Source organism: Zootoca vivipara, chromosome 9 (assembly GCF_963506605.1).
Source record: "Zootoca vivipara chromosome 9, rZooViv1.1, whole genome shotgun sequence".
NCBI lineage: Eukaryota > Metazoa > Chordata > Lepidosauria > Squamata > Lacertidae > Zootoca > Zootoca vivipara.
The window spans coordinates 15,043,847-15,057,455 of NC_083284.1; the positions used below are offsets into that span (position 1 = coordinate 15,043,847).

A 13,609-nucleotide genomic window follows, 5' to 3' on the forward strand; every position below is an offset into this window, starting at 1 on the left:
GGAAATACCGAAGCTATTCTAGCCTTCCAACAGGTTGCCTTAAATACAGTGGATGTTGTTATATATATTACAGTAAATATATATTTTGATGATATGCAATATCCAGACTCTCTATATTCAAGAGAACTTTACTTTCAAAAGAACTTTGCTTTCATAAACATACAACTGAGAAGAACATAGTGTATCTACAAACTCATGTTTATTCACTTTGTTCCTTATATAGAGCACACAGGTTTCTCCCTATTTTAGGGACCATCTTCTGTCTGCTTCACTTCAGACAGATCATGCTGACACGGACTGTCTCAGCAGTATCCAAAGGAGTCTCCCTCAGCAGCCATTCTCCCTGTTATGAAAAATGTACCCCAAAATGCGTTGCCTTTTAAGAAGGACAGACGCAGGTCGGAAGCTCCTAAATTTGCACTAAGTTCAGCTCCGCCAGGAAAATGACAGAGACCACACGATGCTGTCAGGAAAAACAAACTGATCCCTTTATTGCAGAATGCAAAGCTACAGCTGTAGGGTCCCTGCCTCTGGAAAGAAGGAAGGAACCCCGGGAAATGGTAAAGTCCCCTTATATACCCTCCTGTCCCTGCATGGAAATCTCTGGACTGGGAGGGAGGGGGAGACAAGGGCGACGGGTGGGGGATCGGATTAGCTGGGTGCGGAGATGACTTTTTCTTTCAGATGGTGGGATGTCAATTGCCCTTCTCCTGTCGCTGATGGTGCTCCCTGTTGTTTGGCAGGAAGGGCAATCAGTCGAGATGGGTGCAGAGGTGGGGCAGTTCCTGGCGATTTCCCTGGGGTGGAAGTCCGCCCGGCAGGTGTTTTCCTCTAGGCCATGGAAGGGTGGGCTACGTTGAGGATGGCAATTTATTTGAATAAAGTTGTTCCAGCTAATCCCTCTATTGTCCGTGTGTCCTTGAATGGGTATAGGGTGGTAGTAGGGCAAGGTTCAGGTGGGTTGGGATCATACAGGGTTCATACAGAAAATATACCTGGAAAACATACCTAATACAGGGATTTCTAATTAAAAGGTAGCAGTCCTGACATATACAGTTCTAAGATATAAAACAGCAATTCTAATACAGAGGCAGCGGATAGAGATTTCATGGTAAGAGAACATATAATAGGCTGTATTATTAACTTGAGTAGAAAAGTGTCACTTTGGATTTGGGGGGTTTCCCCCCCTTCTTCTGGAAACATTGTTTTGTTCTGGGCGGAGGGGAGGTGGAGAGGGGGAATGTGTGAGTTTATGCTAACTGTTGTGCATATGCAGATCCTTAAGCCTTCCTTCAGGCAGGGTCGCGTCCTAGCGGGAGGGGTGGGGAGACAGGGAAGATGGCATTGAACAGGATTCTGGGTATTGCAGCTGTCAAATTCTGTCACCCCTCTCTGTTCATTAATAATGGTGTCCTGCAACCCCCCCCCAATATGATTTTATAACAGTCCCCTCTCTGAGGCAATATTGTTGTGTAACAACCAATCATTGCCTCACATAATCGACAGTGACGTATTCTCCATTTCCCAGGTGGTACATTGGCACAACCTCGGGGTATGTGGTGGCGGCTCAAAGGGGGGCTTGGGAGAAGCATTTTATAAGAAATGGTCTGTGTCTTACATTTACGGGGATGGTCCACCAATGACTGAAAAATGCAGTTTCCTTGGAGTTTGCCTTTTGTGTGTTCTCAGGTGTCAAAGTTAGCTTTCTGGTCCCACACCTCCATCATGGCACAGCAGCAACAATCCCTGGTGAATCCCCTTAGGGCTTTCATATTGACCATGTCACCTGGCACTCACCATAGCTGCCAAAGGTTTGGACATGTCATGAGAGAGATGCCTTTGCCTTGGCCTTTCTATGGGATTTTTTATTATAGGCTCTGGTCTTGCACTGTAGGGAGTTGCTCAGTTGCTCTTAAAGGGAGAAAGCTACTTGCACCTTGGATACACTTGCCCAATTAGAATTGACCCAATTAGAATTTATACAGCCCCATAAAAACCATTCTGAAAAGGGCACATGTCCAAATTGGTCAATTTAATTCTATAAGGAATCATTCCTGGTAAATCAAGGCATATACACCTTCTTGTATCTGCTGTTTTCACGGATCCTGAAACTGCTTCTTGGTAAAAAGAAGGCTGGCACACTACAAAGTGCCAGGTGAGATAAGGAAATGTGGTCATAAATTGATCTAAATCTCAATAATGGACTATGCAATAGCCTGATCTATTAGAAAACATGAGTCCTCCATTGGGCGTATAAGGAATAATACCACCATACAATAACTCACTATACATTAAACATGAAAACAATTACACACAAAAATGCCCCCCTTTGTGGAAATAACATATACTTGTCAGACATAGGTCAATGTTTCTGCATAATATCACGTAACATAAAACATAATTATATATCAGTTGCATATCTTGAGGCCAACTCTTAACAGGGCACAGAGTTTTGAAGTCAAAAGAGAGTATATGTCCTTGCAATTCACTTTCCCCCCTTTGTCAGCCCTCCACCCCCCTACATAATAACACATAATACACAAAACCTACAAATTAGTAATTCCACCCCAGTTGGATGTCTTTGAGGAAATCGTGGTTTTCAGGCAGTTCTTGCTTTTTCTCACATCCTTAACCATTGGGCACATGGGCTTGAGGTCAGAAAGGGAAAGAAAATGTCCTTACAATTCAACTCCCTCCCCTTTGTAAATTTCCCCAATCCCCCTTTTGTCAGTCCATATCCTTTTGGAATGAGATTGTTGTGGCCAGTTTGAAAACTCTGGTGTCTGTTGTTGCAGGTAAAAGTCTTGTGGTCCGGAGGATTTGGGTTCAAGGTTTTTTTTCATCATTGCGTCTGTAGTAACATCTGTAGAAGGAGTATGCTGTAAGGGGCAGGGTTTGGGGTACTTAAGGGCACAGTTAGAAGAAGGAAAGGGCAGAGGCCAAAGGGAAGAAGAGGGAAAAAAGGGGGGGAATATCTCCTGGAGTTTTCTTGGGAAGCTGCAAACAATAAAATCTTGATGCATTAAGTATTTTATTCATCACATTTCTATATAATTACTACTGTTGTTAGCTGCTAAGTCTGTTTTCCTTTACCTAGGGGTTTATTATTATCATTATTATTATTATTATTATTATTATTACTACTACTACTACTACGGAAAGAATGACTTAGATGTTACATTCACATGTACAGAAATAAAGAGTAGAAATACAAAAAAGTAGAAATGCAAAATAATGCAAAAATAAGAACAAAATAATATTTAGATTACCACTCAAACAACAATTTTTTCAGATGGACTTGACACAAAAATCTCAGATTAAAAAAAAGAATTATTATCAAATAATATGAAGACATTATAAAGACCATACAGGTTAATATTGGACTGTAACCTAAAGATTTGAAGGTGAATGGTAAAATAATGGGAAAAAACCTTAAAAGTCATCATGTGCTATCTGATAAAAGAGAACTCTATGGGGAAAAACACAGATGGTACCTGAATAAAGATCAGTAATAAGTTTTGGAGATGCAGTGAATGAAAGACCTCATTCCACGTGATGGACTGATGGACATGCCCCAAAATATAACAAAACAAAACACTGACCTATGAGGAACCAAAATAAATAAATAAATGCTAAAACACACAATTTCTAACAATGAGCATCTCAAATGAAAATTAAGAGAATAGCAATCTAAAGTTGTGCAGGTATGGTTAGATTAATTTCATAGACATAATGGAAAAACTGATTTAATAAATGAAAGCAGATTATTTGTAACCTAAAGAGAAGCGTCAAAGTAAAGGAAATATATAAAACTATAGCGGGAAGTAAACTAATACAGCAGGGATTTAAGCTCGTTTTGCAGACTGTAAGGAAAGAAATTACTGTTTGTATCTCTTCACTCCCCCCCCCTTTTTCCTTTTTTTTTTGCTGTGGGAGAAAAGAATAGACACTTGTTACTGGGGTTTAGTCCTTCACATATCCTTTAGAAATGTTCTTCCTGGGAAAGCTGTGAGAATAATGTTTGCATGTTAGGTTGGAACTTTGCAAATGAAGGTGCTTCCTGAATACCCATTGGAAAGGGGGAACAGACCCTTGGTTTGCATAATCTGGAGTGTTTTCTAAGCCCTTGACTAAATCACAATCAGTGGTAGAATGAAGAGGAGACACTACAAACAACAACAACAACAACAACAACAACAACAACAACAACAACAACAAATACTCAAGAGATGAACTCAAAGTGGGAGTGCTGAGATATTTACCTCTGGAAAGAATTTTGCATATTAGATTTGGAATGATGGTCCAGCACTTGACCCTTTTGTTTTCTCAAGTGACCCCTGGGGTCAAAGACACATAAGGAAATTTAAACAAATTTCCCCCTGCAGGGCACAGGCCCTTCAGCATTTGGTTGCTGTTTTTGTTTTGTCTTTTAACCTTCTTTTTTCCTCTATTTTTCTCTTCAAGCTGGCATGGCCTCTGTGCATGTACAGAGTTTGTGATTCAGAAATCTATTGTACCACTTGAAAGTGTTGCAGCTGTTGGCTAAGTCACCATTTGAAAAGAGGTAGGGAAGGGTGAATAGGTTAGATTTTACACAGAAACCCAGCAATTTACACTTCCACCAAACCAGCAACAAAAGTGGTCAAATTAAATTCTATGGTCAGTTTAAATCCATTTCTATAGCTTTTGTATCCTGAGATATTTCTGACACCTCTTATTTCCTGTTCCTTGCTGCTTTGGAAGCAGACTTATAAATCTTAAACTTTTAATATATAAAACTTCAACATCCAGACAACCCAATATTTTCACAAGAAAGTTGCAATAAAAGTTTGGTTAAATTAAACTACTTAATGAAGTCATGGCACTAATTAGCCATGTTTACTGTACTATATAAACATCTCATACCCCAGGCAAAATAAATCTAGATTTGCCCCCTTTATCTACAGGGTTTTGGGGTGCAGACTTGTATTCAAGAATATTTCACAAATGTGGATTATTATTATTAGTGTGCTTTCCCTCTGGTCCTTATAATAATAATAATAATAATAATAATTTATTATTTATACCCCGCCCATCTGGCCGGGTTCCCCCAGCCACTCTGGGCGGCTTCCAACAAAACAGAAATTCTAAAACACAGAAATCCATCAAACATTAAAATACAGAGATCCATCAAACATTAAAAGCTTCCCTAAACAGGGCTGCCTTGAGATGCCTTCTAAAGGTCTGGTAGTTGTTGTTCTCTTTGACCTCTAGTGGGAGGGCATGACCCGCCCCCTTATGTATGGGTAAATGACCAGTCAGAATTCATAAATTGCAAATGTTTGTTTGTTTTCAAATAATTTCAGCCATGGGCAGACTAAAATTCCCTGCCCCCTCATGTATGGGAAAATGGCTACAGGGTCACAATTCATAAGATGTTTTCTGCCATTTATTTACAAGGGAAAATGGTCAAGACTTTCATATGTGCTTAAACTTTAAACCTTAATAGACAAAATGGTAAAAACCTATATAATCACTCCTTAGAAAACAACGACACTCTTGTTCTGACTCTGAAAACCAATAATCTTTCCTTGCCAGAAAGCAGAGCTGGGCTGAATTTCAACCCATCACCACATCAGACACATTGCCTTTCACATAGCTCTAAAATGGAAGTTAGAAGGGACCCTGAGGTCATTTAGTCTAACACTCTAAGATACAGGATTCACAAGATTTGAATGAAAATACCAACTTTATACAGAACCCTTTAGCAGATGAGTTATTTGAATAAAGTTGTTCCAGCTAATCCCTCTATTGTCCGTGTGTCCTTGAATGGGTATAGGGTGGTAGTAGGTCAAGGTTCAGGTGGGTTGGGATCATACAGGGTTCATACAGAAAATATACCTGGAAAACATACCTAATACAGGGATTTCTAATTAAAAGGTAGCAGTCCTGACATATACAGTTCTAAGATATAAAACAGCAATTCTAATACAGAGGCAGCGGATAGAGATTTCATGGTAAGAGAACATATAATAGGCTGTATTATTAACTTGAGTAGAAAAGTGTCACTTTGGATTTGGGCGGTTTCCCCCCCCCCCTTCTTCTGGAAACATTGTTTTGTTCTGGGCAGAGGGAAGGTGGAGAGGGGAAATGTGTGAGTTTATGCTAACTGTTGTGCATATGCAGATCCTTAAGCCTTCCTTCAGGCAGGGTCGCGTCCTAGCGGGAGGGGTGGGGAGACAGGGAAGATGGCATTGAACAGGATTCTGGGTATTGCAGCTGTCACCCCTCTCTGTTCATTAATAATGGTGTCCTGCACCCCCCCAATATGATTTTATAACACTCCCTCTCACACAACCATAGAGAAAAGCAGAAAACAGTTAAAAAACATCAGTTACCTTTTGCAGTAAGGAATGCGAAGGGGAAACACGCCGGAAAGTGTGGGATAACACCTGGTTTTTAATTTTTGTTAGGTCATCTAACCACCCCGCAAACAAATCAGAATGAACCTTAGTTAAATAACCAAAGCTGTCTAATCTCCCTGCAAACAAACAAACAAACAAATCAGGATGAATGCTCAATATACATGTTGTTTGGAAGCACTGTTAGATATTCAACCAATAAATCAAGTCTCCATAACTCACTTGGCCAAGTCTGTTAAGACACAAATAGCAATAACTCCATTACACACACACACACACACACACACACAGAGAGAGAGAGAGAGAGAGAGAGAGAGAGAGAGAGAGAGAGAGAGAGAGAGTGTTTGGGTGTCCCTCTTCCTGGACCAACAGACATGTGTTCACACAGTACGTAATGGTATATACTTCCAAGTTGTTGTTAGGAAAGCTGCATTTCATGAGGCTCAGAGCTGAGATTAAGGAAGGTGGTGGACTCTCTCCTTCACTGGAGGTTTTTAAGCAGAGTTTGGATGGTCATCTCTCAGGGATTATTTAGCTGGGATTCCTGCATTGCAGAGGGTTGGACTAGATGACCCTTAGGGTCCCTTCTGACTCTATGATGCACATTAACAACTTAAAATGCAGCAAGGTTGCCTCCCACACTGCATTATTTTGTTTAAAAAATAATTTATACTTTTCAACTTTATACATTTCATCAACTTCACAATCATTTTAACATTTCAAAACTTGACTTCCTTCCCCCTCTTTCTGCGGTTCCTTAAATTTATTTTTAATATCTTCTGCATATCCGAATTAACTTAATTTGCTCATTTATTCATCCACTTTAAGTATATACTCTTATAAAACTGCAGGTTATTACAATAATGCTGCCAATGTTCTGATCTGTTTACAATTTGTCTGTAAATATTCAACAAACCATTTCCATTCTTTTATAAAAAGTTTGTTGTCTTGGTTTCTTATTCTTCCGGTAATTTTCGCCATTTCTGTATATTCCATAAGTTTTTGTATCCATTATTCCTTTGCTGGGACTTCTGCTTCTTTCCATTTTGGGGCAAGTGTTACTTGTCCCACACTGCATTGTAAGTCACTTTTTTATTTTTGGCCCGCTGCATGCACCAGAGAGGGAGGGAGTGGGGAAGTTGTCGCCTGATCCATCAACATTACGCTTTCCATTTTTAAGTTCAGAATAAAATAGTTGCTTTGGAAGATGATCATCAGGCATCTGCACAACATGACTAGTCCAACAAAGTTGAGGTTGAAGAATCATTGCTTCAACACTGGTGATCTTTGCTTCTTCCAGTACACTGATATTAGTTCGCCTGTCTTCCCAAGCGATGTGTAAGATTTTTCGGAGACACCATTGATGGAATTTTTCAAGGAGTTGGAGATGGCGTTTATAAGTGGTCCATGTTTCACAAGCATATACAGTAGTAAGGTTTGTAGTACAATAACTTTGTAAACTTTGGACCCAGGTGGCGCTGTGGTTAAACCACTGAGCCTAGGGCTTGCTGATCAGAAGGTCGGCGGTTCGAATCCCTGTGACGGGGTGAGCTCCTGTTGCTTGGTCCCAGCTCCTGCCAACCTAGCAGTTCGAAAGCACGTCAAAATGCAAGTAGATAAATAGGAACCGCTACAGCGGGAAGGTAAACGGCGTTTCCATGTGCTGCTCTGGTTTGCCAGAAGCGGCTTTGTCATGCTGGCCACATGACCTGGAAGCTATACGCCGGCTCTCTCGGCCAATAATGCGAGATGAGCGCGCAACCCCAGAGTCGGTCATGACTGGACCTAATGGTCAGGGGTCCCTTTACCTTTTACCTTTAACTTTGTAAACAAGCATTTTGGTTTCCCTGCAAATGTCCCGGTCCTCAAACACTCTGCACTTCAATCAGGAGAAAGCCGCACTCGCAGAGCTCAGGCGATGCTGGATTTCGGCATCAGTGTTGGCCGTTGTGGAAAGATAACTGCCTAGGTAGGAGAAGTGAATGACATTTTCCAACGTTACACCATTGAGTTGGATTTGTGGCGCTGCAGAGGGGTTAGTTTGTACTTGTTGGTGCAGCACTTTGGTTTTTTGGATGTTGAGTGATAGGCCAAGCTTTTTGTAAGCTTCTGCAAAGATATATAGGATGGTTTGAAGGTCATCCACTGAGCATGCACACACTATCCATAGCTGAAGTTGAACACTGAAACCCCGTATCTGAAGAAGTGTGCATGCACACGAAAGCTCATACCAAAATAAAAACTTAGTTGGTCTTTAAGGTGCTACTGAAGGAATTTTTTTATTTTACTGAAACCCAGTGTTAGGGTTTAACCCCCGGTGAACTTTGCTTAGCTTAATGCAGCATGTTGTTGTTTTTTCCTTTAAAAATGTATAGGGAGGCTCTCATTTCGACTCAAGAAATCACCATTTTATAGTTCAAATCGGGGAAAAAATAAATACAGTAAATAGGCAAAAGTACATAGATTCACAAAATGTTTAGGGGTATGCGTTCGTCCCCCCAATTAAAAAAGCACTGGCTTAATGAATGTGGTGTCTTTTCCGGAGCATGCTGTTTTAAGTGTCACACTACCCTCCCCGGTTGCCTTATGTAATTAGAATAATATTTAGCGCGCCGGTTGATTTCCCAGGTCTCGAACCCACGGACTTGAGGGTTTTTCAGCGCCCACGGCGCTTCGGGCTTTCCCGGAGACGCTTCGGCTGCAGCGGAGAGGAGGGGGCGGGAGGAGGGGGGTCCGCCTTCGGAGGGGGGCGTGGTCAGAGCGAAGGAGGCGGGACCGGCAGCCCCTGGAGCTGCTCTCTGGTTGTCAATCAGAGAGGCCAGCCAATCCCGCGGCAAGCTCTTGCAGCCCGCATCTCTCTCTGTCTCTCTGCCCGGTGCAATGAGGCTGTAGCAGCTGCAGCAGCAACAGGTTATGAAGGGCAAAGGAAGCAGGAACGCGAGCGAGTAAGCAAGAGAAGCAAGCAAGCAAGCACAGCCTCCTCTCCTGGCTCTATTCATCTGCTGCCGCTGGAGGGGGGAGGCCAATCCAGGCTTGGCCCCCTCCCCTCTTCGTTCCTGATGGGGTTTGCACGGCTGTAAGCGGAGGTGAGAGCCCATTTTCCTACCTCGAAAAGATATACTGTATAAAAGCACTCAATGAGAAAGGTCTTTAAAAAAGCAAGCAGCCGTCTATTTCTGCCTTGCAAAAGCTACGGGGCGCTTTATTTATTATTTATTTAGGGGGGGCGGGGAGGTTATAAACTCAACTAGGCCCGTTTGTGCCGCTTTGAAAGCAAACAGCAGCAACATCCAAAAGTTTTGTTTTGTTCTTTTGTTTGCTTTTTGCTTTTTTGCAGAGAGTTCTCCGGGGCTGTCAAGCTATTAATCCCATCAAAGTGTGTGCCGTGGGATTCTGTTGGGGAATTGCTTGTTTTTTGTTTTGTTTTTAAAAAGCAATGCAGGGGCGATTCGGTCAAGGCTGCAAAACGGTGGAAAGTGCCTCGAATGACTGTGTGTATATGTGTGTGTTATTTGCCTGTGCGTTTTGGTGGTTTGAAAGACCAGGAGAAGGGCGAGGGTGGGGGATGCTGAGCAGTTGTCTCAATGGTTTAGTTTCTGTTGTTGTTATTTATTTACTTAAATGTTTCCTTTGCCCCTTTGGAAACTTCGGAAGCGTTTGCAACAAAAAACGCGCATCCCTCTGGGACAGGCCCCGTTAGCAAATGGAAGTATCCTCTTTGCCTTAAAGTAACTATCCAACAACCCAAATTATCTAAATTATGAGTTACAGTTAAAATGCTCTTTTCAAAATTTTCCACAGGGTTAGTAGCCATGGCAGACTGTTACTCTGCGAAAAGATTAGATGTTGCTATATTGTGTGTCTAGATATATATGCACCATGCATTCGATTTTGTGGTTTTAAAAAGTTTTGGATGTTCTGTAACTGAATAAAAAAAAGATGGCCTTTGTTCCTTCACTCAGTGTGTGTCTGGAAAAATATGGCCTGATAGTGTGCTGACCAGTCTTGGTGCACCCTGATACACAGGGTAGTGATCTAGTATTTGGTGTGTGCCTATATATGTGTGTACCAATTGTGTAACTTTGGGGTGTGGCTCCAGAGCCCCAGGAGGTGTGTGAAGGACTGGGAGTTTGTCCCAAGCCTAGGTATGGCCAACTTTGAGGCTATTATGTATACATTAGCGTATTTTGCATTTGCACATAGATTCGTAGAATTGTGCAGTTGGAAGGGACCCTGAGGATCATTTGCTTCAACCCATTTTAAAACAAAATCTGTGAAATGGTCTTTAATTTGTGCTTGGGGGTAGTAATGTGCAGCAAAACCGTCTTAAAATGATACTGAATGCTGAAGTGAGCTCCGATAATCCACCAGCAGATGAAACGGGTACAGGGTTTGTTATTGCTGTGCAATACAGCAGTTGTTGTTTATGTTAACAAATGGTTTGTCCTGCATTTATTTTTTAATACTCTAGTCATTTGTACAAAACTGCATTGAACTTTGGCCACTAGGGGCCGCTCATTCAATCTCGCTTCAGCCAAGGCCCAATCTCACTCAGTATATTTGCGATTTGCATTGTGCTATTCACAGATGATCCTCTGAACATGTGGATAAAGAGCTTTATTGCGGCATTGGTTCGCATGGGGGTACAGTCGACTTTCCAGATTCTGTACCCTTAATAATTGTAGCCAGGGCTCCTGTATCTTTAATAGTTGTGTAGAAAGGGGATGTTATTGTACAGCGCGTGTGATAAAAGCTGTGCCACCTTGTCATCTGCTCAAGGTACAGGAGACTGCATTCCTTCCTATGTACTAGGTCAGTTGATGAGCATAATAATAATAATAATAATAATAATAATAATAATAATAATAAAATTTTATTATGTTGCCCCCCCATCTGGCTGGGTTTCCCCAGCCACTCTGGGCGGCTTCCAACAGAAATATTAAAATACAATAATTTATTAAACATTAAAAGCTTCCCTAAAGAGGGCTGCCTTCAGGTGTCCTCTAAAAGTCTGGTAGTTGTTTTTCTCTTTGACATCTGGTGGGAGGGCATTCCATAGGGTGGGTGCCACTACCGAGAAGGCCCTCTGCCTGGTTCCCTGTAACTTGGCTTCTCGCAGCAAGGGAACCGCCAGAAGGCCGGGTGTGCAAATGTAGTAGCATACACCCCCCCCAAAAAAAAGAATACACACTTTTGGTATTTGCATGCCATATGCAAACAAAATCCATCCTGTTGCATGAATAACGATTTTGTTTGGGGGAATGTGTTGCCAATTTTAAATTGCACTAGAGAACAAATTAGTATGCTTCCTTCTCTTTCAAATGCATGCCATGTGGGCTTCTGTATGTCTTGCCATCTGTATTGCCATCACTTGCGGTAAGAAGCTTAAATCCGATTTTAGCTTGGACTCTGAGTGAAGCCAGAGAGTCACAGAATAATCCTGTTTGCTACTACTGTGTTTACTTCTTCTTGATGTTGCAAAGTGCTTTACAATATGTATTTGGGTGGATTTGCACAGGCTCTTTACTATTTTTCTGGAACTACAAATTAGGCAAGCCAAATGGTAAAGTTAACAGCACATCGACAGACGTTGCCTAATAAAACTTTGGGTCCAGTGATGAACAGTATAACTGCCTCAGCTTTTTGCAAACATTGGTGAGCTTGTTTGGCTAATTTCACTTCATCTGTAGCAATGATTCTAGCATTGTTTGAATGCAATCCTTTGCGGTGATGTAAGCCAGAACAAGTGGTTGTAGTCTAAAACATCAGAAGAGCATCACATTGGCAAACTGTGTTGTCCAAAAGCATCAGGAAAACACCAGGTTGCCAGAGGCTGTTTTTGTTTTTCACCTGTCCTATTGCAAGGTCTTGGATTGTAGGCTTCCATATAGGCACTAACAACAAAATACTCCCCTCCTTTGGCTTTTAGAATTATTTTTAACAAAATACAGATGAAACAAACCAAACACAATTGATAAGGTCCATCAGTTTCATTCTACCTTAGTCGCTGCTTGACTTGCTAGTGCAGTTGGGTGAGCCCTGGGAGCCTGAGCTTTCTGCTCCCAACCCATAATAAAATGCTTCCTTGGTGGTTTAGAATTTGTTCCAGCAGCCCCATCCTGTCTATCTTCTTTCTTGCACTTTCGTAAGTTCTAGCAGCAGACTTCTGCCCCCCCCCCCACTCCTTCTGTTCCAGATAGAACTCTCTGCATATCTTTTAGTACCTGGAAGGAAGCACTAACTAAATCATAATAGCCTGCAGGGACTCGCTCAAGAGAATCTTATCTGTAATATACTCTTTTGATGTACAGACAAAGATAAGAAAAAGAAATTCATGCCAGGGACAGGAGATCAAAGACCTTTCATGTCTCACAGGTTGGTGTGATGGGGAACCGGCTGGACCCACCAGGTCTTGATGTTTGTAGACTCTGGCTCACAGAGTTTCCACAGCCCAAGAAGCTAATAAAGTTTCTACAGCAGGGCTGTAGGAGCCAACTGTGGCCCTCCATGAGTTTCTACCTGGCCCTTGGAAGTGTCCCCAGGCCACACCCCTCAGTGGCCCTGCTTCGCACCTCCAGGTGTTATTTGCCTGGATGGATGGAAATGTCTCCCTGAACTCTGACCCTGCCTTTTGCTTGGCTTGATGGAACATAGGGAAAAGGGTGAGTTAGCATGTCTAGGAACCAGCCTACTGTACAAAGCCAAAATTTACATCCATTGGTTCACCCACTCAGGCCTCTGGTTCCACCCACCAATGGCCCGCACCCCTCAAAAGGTTGCCCAGAAGGGAATGTGGTCCAGAGGCTGAAAAACATCCCACTTCCCTGTCTCACAGAGCTACGGTATATGTCTATTTTGTGTTTATAAGCATTACTAGCGTTAAATGTGAATTCCAGGCTTTTGAAGCTCCCTCTTGAAAGTAATGCTGGGTTTTTTAGCAAACCACTTGAAAAAGTGGAAATTTCCTGTTTTTGCTTTCAAAGAACATTGCATCTTAAAATTGATTAAATGTGTCAGATGACCAGTATATGTGTGTATGTGTGAGAGAAAATAAATAAATAAGCAGAAGAGGGAAGGAAAGACTATTTCTTGCTGCAGAGCTGTTGTATTTATTTTGATAATTATTCCATTAGGGTTGTTTACACATTACATGGAACACAGATGTTGGCTGTCTCAAGACTTGTACAAGTCTTTGTGTGAAAGTGTGT

At 41.8% G+C, this 13,609-nt stretch overlaps 1 protein-coding gene across 3 annotated transcripts in view; it reads left to right on the forward strand.

The window, feature by feature from the left end:
• Positions 1–9,236: 9,236 nt before the first annotated feature.
• The window catches only part of AFF1 (ALF transcription elongation factor 1), a 142,786-nt gene continuing 138,413 nt past the window's right edge, over positions 9,237–13,609 (forward strand). For 2 of the 3 annotated variants that reach the window (XM_035111870.2, XM_060278426.1), the window contains exon 1: positions 9,238–9,487. The gene's annotated coding sequence lies outside the window, so the exon portion shown is untranslated. Of the gene's footprint in view, positions 9,488–13,609 lie in introns of all 3 variants that reach the window. The other variant, XM_060278425.1, reaches the window with a different exon arrangement.